Here is a 7,957-nt window from a genome sequence, read left to right as displayed (position 1 = left end):
ATTGGATGAAGGCAATACGAAAGCAAAGGTTCAAGAGGAACAAAGCATCTTCATACGCTTATCTGAAATTCCTACCAATGAATTACATAAGTATCTCTATCTTTATTCTATTTTATATTTATCCATCTTTTAATTATCAATTCTCTATAAATATTTGAATCTGCCTGACTGAGATTTACAAGATGACCATAGCTTGCTTCAAGTCGACAGTCTCCGTGGGATAGACCCTTACTCACGTAAGGTATTACTTGGACGACCCAGTGCACTTGCTGGTTAGTTGTGCGGAATTGTGACAAAGTGTGATTCACGTTTGAGAGCTCCAAGTCTTTGGCGCCATTGTTGATGATCACAATTTTGTGCACCAAGTTTTTGGCACCGTTGCCGGGGATTGTTCGAGTTTGGACAACTGACGGTTCATCTTGTTGCTTAGATTAGGTAATTTTACTTTTTATTTTTGAAAAAATTTTTAAAAATACAAAAATTTTCTATTTTGTTCTTCAGAGTTTTTAAGAATGAATTCTAGAGTTTCATGATGATCTGTTGAAGTCTGGCTGGCTGTGAAGCCATGTCTAATCTTATTGGACCGAGGTTTCAACTTATCATCACAAGAGCTTGTTGATTTCTATCAATTTTGCTGTTGTGAGCAATGATCTGCTAAAGCTTGGTTGGCCATTGGCCATGTCTAGTGTTTTAGACCGGAGCTTCCACTGAAAGCTTGGCTGGCTAGTAAGCCATGTCTAATTCCTGGACCGGGGTTTTAGACTAACATTGCAATGATTCTTGGAATTCTCATTAAAAATTTGGAATCCCTTTATTTTCTTTTCCATATAATTTTCAAAAAATAACAAAAAAATTTATAAAATATAAAAAAAAAAATATTTTATGTTTCTTGTTTGAGTCTAGTGTCTAATTTTAAGTTTGGTGTAAATTGCATGTCTTTATTCTTATTGCATTTTTTTGAATATATGCATTATGTTCTTCATTGATCTTCAAGTTTATTCTTGATGATTTCAGTGCTCTGATCTTTAAATTCTCTTGTTTTGTGTCTTTTGTTATTTCTCACATGAATTTTTAAATTGTTATAGTCCTTAGTATACAGACTTCTAAGTTTGGTGTCTTGCATGCATTGTTTATTTGATCATAGTTGCATTTTGATTGTTTCTCATCATTCAAAAAAAATTCAAAAAATTTTTTCAAGTCAATAACACAGAGAATTGAAGATTCAGAACATTCAGCAGAGGGATTACACAGAAAAAGCTGAACGCCCAGTGAAGAAGGAAAATTGGCGTTTAAATGCCAGCCAGGGTACCTGGCTGGGCGTTAAACATCCAAAAAGGTATCTTTTTGGGCATTAAATGCCAGAACGGATGCCATTCTGGGTGTTTAACGCCAGGAGGACACTAGAGGGAAGATTTTGTTTTTAATTCAAATCTTTTTCAAGTTTTCATGATTTTTCAAAATCAATTTTTTTTTTCAAATCATATCTTTTCAATCATATCCTTTCAAAATCAATTTATTTTTAATTTTTTTATTTATTACTATTTTCGAAAATCCTTGCTACAATTAGTGATTTAATTCAAAATTTTCAAGTTGTTACTTGCCTATTAAGAAAGGATCAAAGGTTTTAATTCTAGAATCATATCTTCTAATTTCTTGTTAGTCAAGTAATCAAGTTTAATTTTAAAACTTTCTCTTTTTAATTTGATTTTCAATCATATCTTCTCAATCATATCTTTTCAATCACATCTTTTTCAAAATTAATTTTCAATCATATCTTTTTAATTTCTAATTTCAAAATCTTTTCCAAAAATCACTTAATTTCTTTCCCAATCTTAGTTTTCGAAAATTATTTACCAAATTTTCAAAATTCTTTTAATTATTTCAAAATCTTTTACTTTAATTTCGAAAATTCTTCCCCTCTTCTCACACCCTTCTATTTAAGGACTAACACTCCTCCTCAATGTGCAATTCAAATTCTATCTCCCTTGATAAGTTCGAATTCTCTCTTCTCTACCTCCTCCTTCTATTCTTCTTTTCCTCTGACACCTCAAGGAATCTCTATACTGTGACAAAGAGGATTCCATATTTTCTTCTTCTCTCTTTTCATATGAGCAGGAACAAGGACAAGGGCATTCTTGTTGAAGCTGATCCTGAACCTGAAAGGACCTTGAAGAGAAAGCTAAGAGAAGCTAAAGTATAACTCTCTATAGAGGACCTAACAGAACTTTTCAAACAAGAAGAAGCCATGGCAGCCGAAAACAACAACAATGCCAACAATGCAAGGAAGGTGCTTGGTGAATTTACTACACCTACTCCTGACTTCTATGGGAGAAGCATCTCAATCCCTGCCATTAGAGCAAAGAACTTTGAGCTTAAGCCTCAATTAGTTTCTCTGATGCAACAGAATTGCAAGTTTCATGGACTTCCATTGGAAGATCCTCATCAGTTCTTAGCTGAATTCTTGCAAGTTTGTGACACTGTCAAGACCAATGGGGTTGATCCCGAGGTCTACAAGCTTATGCTTTTTCCCTTTGCTGTAAGAGACAGAGCTAGAACATGGTTGGATTCACAACCTAAAGAAAGCCTGAACTCTTGGGAAAAGCTAGTCAATGCCTTCTTGGCAAATTTCTTTCCACCTCAAGAATTGAGCAAGCTTAGAGTGGAAGTCCAAACCTTCAGACAGAAGGAAGGTGAATCCCTCTATGAAGCCTGAGAAAGATACAAGCAATTGATCAGAAGGTGTCCTTCTAACATGCTTTCAGAATGGAGCATCATAGGTATTTTCTATGATGGTCTATCTGAACTGTCCAAGATGTCATTGGACAGCTCTGCTGGAGGATCTCTTCATCTGAAGAAGACGCCTGCAGAAGCTCAGGAACTCATTGAAATGGTTGCAAATAACCAATTCATGTACACCTCTGAAAGAACAAGTCAATATGATTTCTCAGAGTCTGTCTGGAATGCAAGCAGCAACAGGCAGTACCAAAGAAGCTTCATCTGAAGAAGCTTATGATCCTAAGAACCCAGCAATGAAAGAGGTGAATTACATGGGAGAACCCTATGGAAACACCTATAATCCTTCATGGAGAAATCATCCAAACCTCTCATGGAAGGATCAACAAAGGCCTCAACAAGGCTTCAACAACAATAACGGTGGAAGAAATATGTTTAGCAATATCCCTTTAAACCAAAAGGCAAGGGTAAAATAAAAAGGATCCAAGGCTTTGAGCATCAGTGGATAGGAGGGCCCACAGGAATAAAATCCTGGCCTAAGCGGCTAAACCAAGCTGTCCCTAACCATGTGCTTGTGGCGTGAAGGTGTCAAGTGAAAACTTGAGACTGAGTGGTTAAAGTCGTGGTCTAAAAGCAAAAAGAGTGTGCTTAGGAGCTCTGGACAGCTCTAATTGGGGACTCTAGTAAGGTTGAGTCACAATCTGAAAAAGTTCACCCAGTTATGTGTCTGTGGCATTTATGTATCCAGTGGTAATACTGGAAAAACAAAATGCTTTGGGTCACGACCAAGACTCATAAAGTAACTGTGTTCAAGAATCAACATACTTAACTAGGAGAATCAATAACACTATCTAAATTCTGAGTTCCTATAGATGCCAATCATTCTGAACTTCAAAAGGATAAAGTGAGATGCCAAAACTGTTCAGAAGCAAAAAGCTAAAAGCCCCGCTCATCTAATTAAGACTGATCTTCATAGATGTTTTTGGAATTCATTGTATATTCTATTCTTTTTATCCTATTTGATTTTCAGTTGCTTGGGGAGAAGCAACAATTTAAGTTTGGTGTTGTGATGAGCGGATAATTTATATGCTTTTGGCATTGTTTTTAGTATGTTTTTAGTATATTTTAGTTAGTTTTTATTATATTTTTATTAGCTTTTAAATAAAAATCACATTTCTGGACTTTACTATGAGTTTGTGTGTTTTTCTGTGATTTCAAGTATTTTCTGGCTGAAATTGAGGGACCTGAGCAAAAATCTGATTCAGAGGCTGAAAAAGGACTGCAGATGCTGTTGGATTTTGACCTCCCTGCACTCAAAGTAGATTTTCTGGAGCTACAGATACCCAATTGGCACGCTCTTAATTGTGTTGGAAAGTAGACATCCTGGGCTTTCCAGCAATATATAATAGTACATACTTTGCTCAAGATTTGATGGCCCAAACCAGCGTTCAAAGTCAGCATAGAAATTTAGGCGTCAAAACGCCAGAACTGGCATAAAAGCTGGAGTTAAACGCCCAAACTGGCACAAAAGCTGGCGTTTAACTCTAAGAAAAGTCTCTACACATGGAAGTTTCAACGCTCAGCCCAAGCACACACCAAGTGGGCCTGGAAGAAGATTTTTGCATTAATTACCTATTTCTGTAACCCTAGGCTACTAGTTTTCTATAAATAGGACCTTTTGCTATTGTATTTTCATCTTTTAATCATGTTTTGATGATTCACTACCAAATAACAAGTTTAAAATGGTATTTATATTATGGCAGTATTAAAGAACCTCCATAATATTTGAATATTATGGCATTTTATTATGCTGCCATAATTAATTTGTATAAAATGAAAATTTTTGTAATTTTGGCGGTTTTAATAGCCATAATCGAAACCCATCTTTTTAAAAAAAATAGATCAAATAAAACCCTCCTCCAACAAAGAAAAACCCTAGCCCAAAAACTCATTACTGTTGAAACTATAGCGTGCTGCCAACCAAAACCAAAAACGAAGACCTGTGTTCTGCTCCGGCGACGATTTGCTCCAGTGACTGCTCCAGCGACTGCTCCGGTGATGATCTGCTCCAGCGACTAATCCAGTGATGATCTTCTCAGTGGCGTTATCCTCCGACAAGATTGTGTGCTCTCTCCAGTGACGATCTCCTCTGGCAGGTTCTCCTGCATCGGCGGGTTCTCTTCCAGCTACAATCTCCGTGTGAGAGCAAGGTTGATCTTCTTTCTCTCTCTCAATTTTCTACTCTTGTAAAAAATACCTAAAAATTTGAAATGGAAAATCAAATTGCAGAAACTTCGTATAAAACTATGAGATCTGTTGCGCAAGTGTTTCCTCCAACGTTCTTCTCCGGCGGCGATCTCCTCCATTAACGCTTCTCTTCCATTGATGAGATCTATTGCGCAAGTCTTTCCTGCGGCATCGAGTTGTGTTATGCAATTTCTCCATTTCCATCGAGCTTCATTGAGCATCTAGGTTAGTGTACAAATTTGCATTATCTTCTTCTGTTTACTCATGATTGGTAAATATGCCATGTTCTATGCTAACAATGACCATGTCTTTTTCTTTAATTCTAGGTTTTTTATTTTCTTCCTTGTCAGAAGAAATTGGAGGTCAGGCATTCACAAAATTTTCTTCTAATTTTGTTTGTATGTATGTTAAATGATTATGGATTATGATGATATCATGTTTGAGCTCCATTCTCTGTTCTATTCTTCTTCCCTCTGTTCTATTATGATGATATGATGATATCTTGTAAATTTATATATTTGTTAGCTTTAATAATGTTGATTTCTGACTTTTTTAAATTTATATATGTTTAATGCTTTGACAGCTTTCTGAGCACTTGAAGAAATACCTTGGTACCAGGCATGAATTAAATGGAGGATTTACATGGCTCTCATTCATAGAACAGAAGACAACTTAGAGGTATCTAGTAGGGGAATGGTTAATATAAAAATACCTTGGGAACATATTGATAATTTAGTGTTACCTCTCTACAACCTCTTTTTTTTGTTTTTTTTGTTTTGTTTTAAATTAAATTGCTCTGCTGTATATTATTTTGATGGTTCAGTTAAGACTCGCAAAGAAGCCAAACGAATGGCCTTGTCGGATGCTATTGCCTCTGCAAAGGCTAGAGTGGAAAGCCTTAAGGCAAGCATTCAGCAGCAGCAGACAAAGAAACAAGACTTTGCGGAATTTCCTGCTCAACAGTCCTTTGGTAATGACCTTTTTTTTGCATGTGGTTGCTAGTGCTAGTGCAGCAATCTCTTTATGTTCCTCTTTCAATTAAACACAAGTACAAAGTCTCTTTATGTTCCTCTTTCAATTAAACACAATTAAAATATCAGTAAAATATCAGTACTAACTAATGGATTGTAAAATTGTTCATAATATCAGGTTTTTTCTTTCAATTTTTTTTTGCTTACTCAGATTTGAGCTGAATATCATATGATGGGGTTGAGCAATTTGAAGTAAGCTTCTACCTTTATGTCATTTTGGGTTTCTCTTCTTGTTTTTAATTTCAGTGAATGATCAACTAAGTTAGATGATCAAAAGAGTAATGTCTCTGCTCAATGAAGTGTATTGATGGATCTGTGTTCTGTTTGTGCTTAATGTTTTTAACAGTGGGCTTATCAAAAAACTTTGGGTAGTTCAAGTGACTGAATTTGAAAGTTTTAGTTTGGTTTGTTGGTTTGTATTTTTTTTGGGGGGGGGGGAGGGTAATGGGAATATGGGTATTGAAGTACATGCAAAATATGTGTGAAGATTAATTTGATTGTTAAGGCGTGAAATAGAGGAAAATTGCTTAAAATATGTTCTGTTATATTTCTTCTTTTAGAAACTGGTTAGATAGTCATTAATGATAATAAAGCTTTTCAGCTAAGTTTTGTTCATGGTAGTAGACTTGTAAGATGCGTCAAACTAGTACTAATTTGATTTAGTCCTTTTTTATGGGTTTTGCAGGGCTGTTTGATGAGAAAGGAAAGCTTCTTGGTTCTTCTAGCAGCCCAATTCAGAGATGGAAAGATGGTGCTTTTGTTGAGGTACCTTTTATTTATATATTTATTTTTAATTTTCAATGGAAAATTCCTAGGTTTCATTTATCAATTATTATCATTATACATTGATGGATGAAGCTAGTATGCAATATTTATGATTTTAAAAACTGTCCTGCTTATGTATTTTGTTAATCTTACGAATGGGGAAGGATGGTTTTGAAGCTTCCACTTTAGTTCCCTGAGTTAGATATAAGTGGTGCTTTTCACTTTAATTTTTTAAATTTATGTTTATATTTTATAATGTAGATTCATCTTTTTGTGCTAAACAGCAATCCTCCACAGATATATGGCTTGAAATCTGTGCAGCTGTAAAAGCAGCTTGCTCTCAAGCAAAAGTTACCTTTAAATGTTTAAAATTTGTTCATTACTGACCCTATAGAATGCTACGCTATCTATATCTCTTTTTAATGGGCTTAATATTCTTTAAATATTGAAACCTCAAACCTTTATAAACCATGATGATATTAATAAGGACTATAATTTACCTTTATAAACCTCAAACCTTAGTTATACTATAATTTTCACCTGATCAGGTGTGATCTTGCTGGTTTGGAAGATGCATTAGTGAAGCGTGTGATGATCACCCCAGAGGAAGTTATTAAACGGAGCCTCGATCCGCAAAGCACAGCAATAAGCAGAGATGGCTTTGCCAAAACAATATATTCTAGACTCTTTGACTTGTAATTAAAAAAAATATAATCAAATTCTAGCTATTCAAAACCTGCTCCACTAATGTGTTTAATTTGTTAATAGGTTGGTGGACAAGATTAACAATTTGATCGGACAAGACACGACTTCTAAATTTTTTATTGGAGTCCTTGATATCTATGGCTTTGGAAGCTTTAAAACCAACAGGTAATATGTCGGAAACATATTATTACCTTACAAACAGCTAGGAAATCATGTAGGAAACTCCACGCATCAGTTCTTACCTTACAAACAGCTTTAAGGGCAGTGGCATCCCTTAAAGAGTTCAAATTTAAAAAACATACTAAAGTCTCAATCATTATTCAGGTCTGTCCAAATATGGCAGGCTCGTTATAGGTGTCACAGAGCTTTTAAATATTACAAATGCAGATGAATGGGGATGATGACCAAGAGAGAACTCAGGAAACTGAAGATGGTAAATTTCTCTAGCTATGATTATGTATTAAGAATAATTAGTT

At 35.1% G+C, this 7,957-nt stretch overlaps 1 long non-coding RNA gene across 1 annotated transcript; it reads left to right on the top strand.

The window, feature by feature from the left end:
• The first annotated feature begins 5,301 nt into the window (after window positions 1-5,301).
• LOC112747075 (uncharacterized) lies at window positions 5,302-7,131 on the top strand. The gene is made up of 4 exons (XR_003174755.2): window positions 5,302-5,342; window positions 5,564-5,950; window positions 6,697-6,776; window positions 7,061-7,131. It is a non-coding gene; the product is annotated as an uncharacterized lncRNA (long non-coding RNA).
• The last annotated feature ends 826 nt before the right edge of the window (window positions 7,132-7,957 follow it).

Source organism: Arachis hypogaea, chromosome 15, assembly GCF_003086295.3.
Source record: "Arachis hypogaea cultivar Tifrunner chromosome 15, arahy.Tifrunner.gnm2.J5K5, whole genome shotgun sequence".
Lineage (NCBI taxonomy): Eukaryota > Viridiplantae > Streptophyta > Magnoliopsida > Fabales > Fabaceae > Arachis > Arachis hypogaea.
The sequence above is the reverse complement of the archived record's forward strand: the minus strand, read 5'-3'. Positions and strand labels throughout refer to the sequence as shown.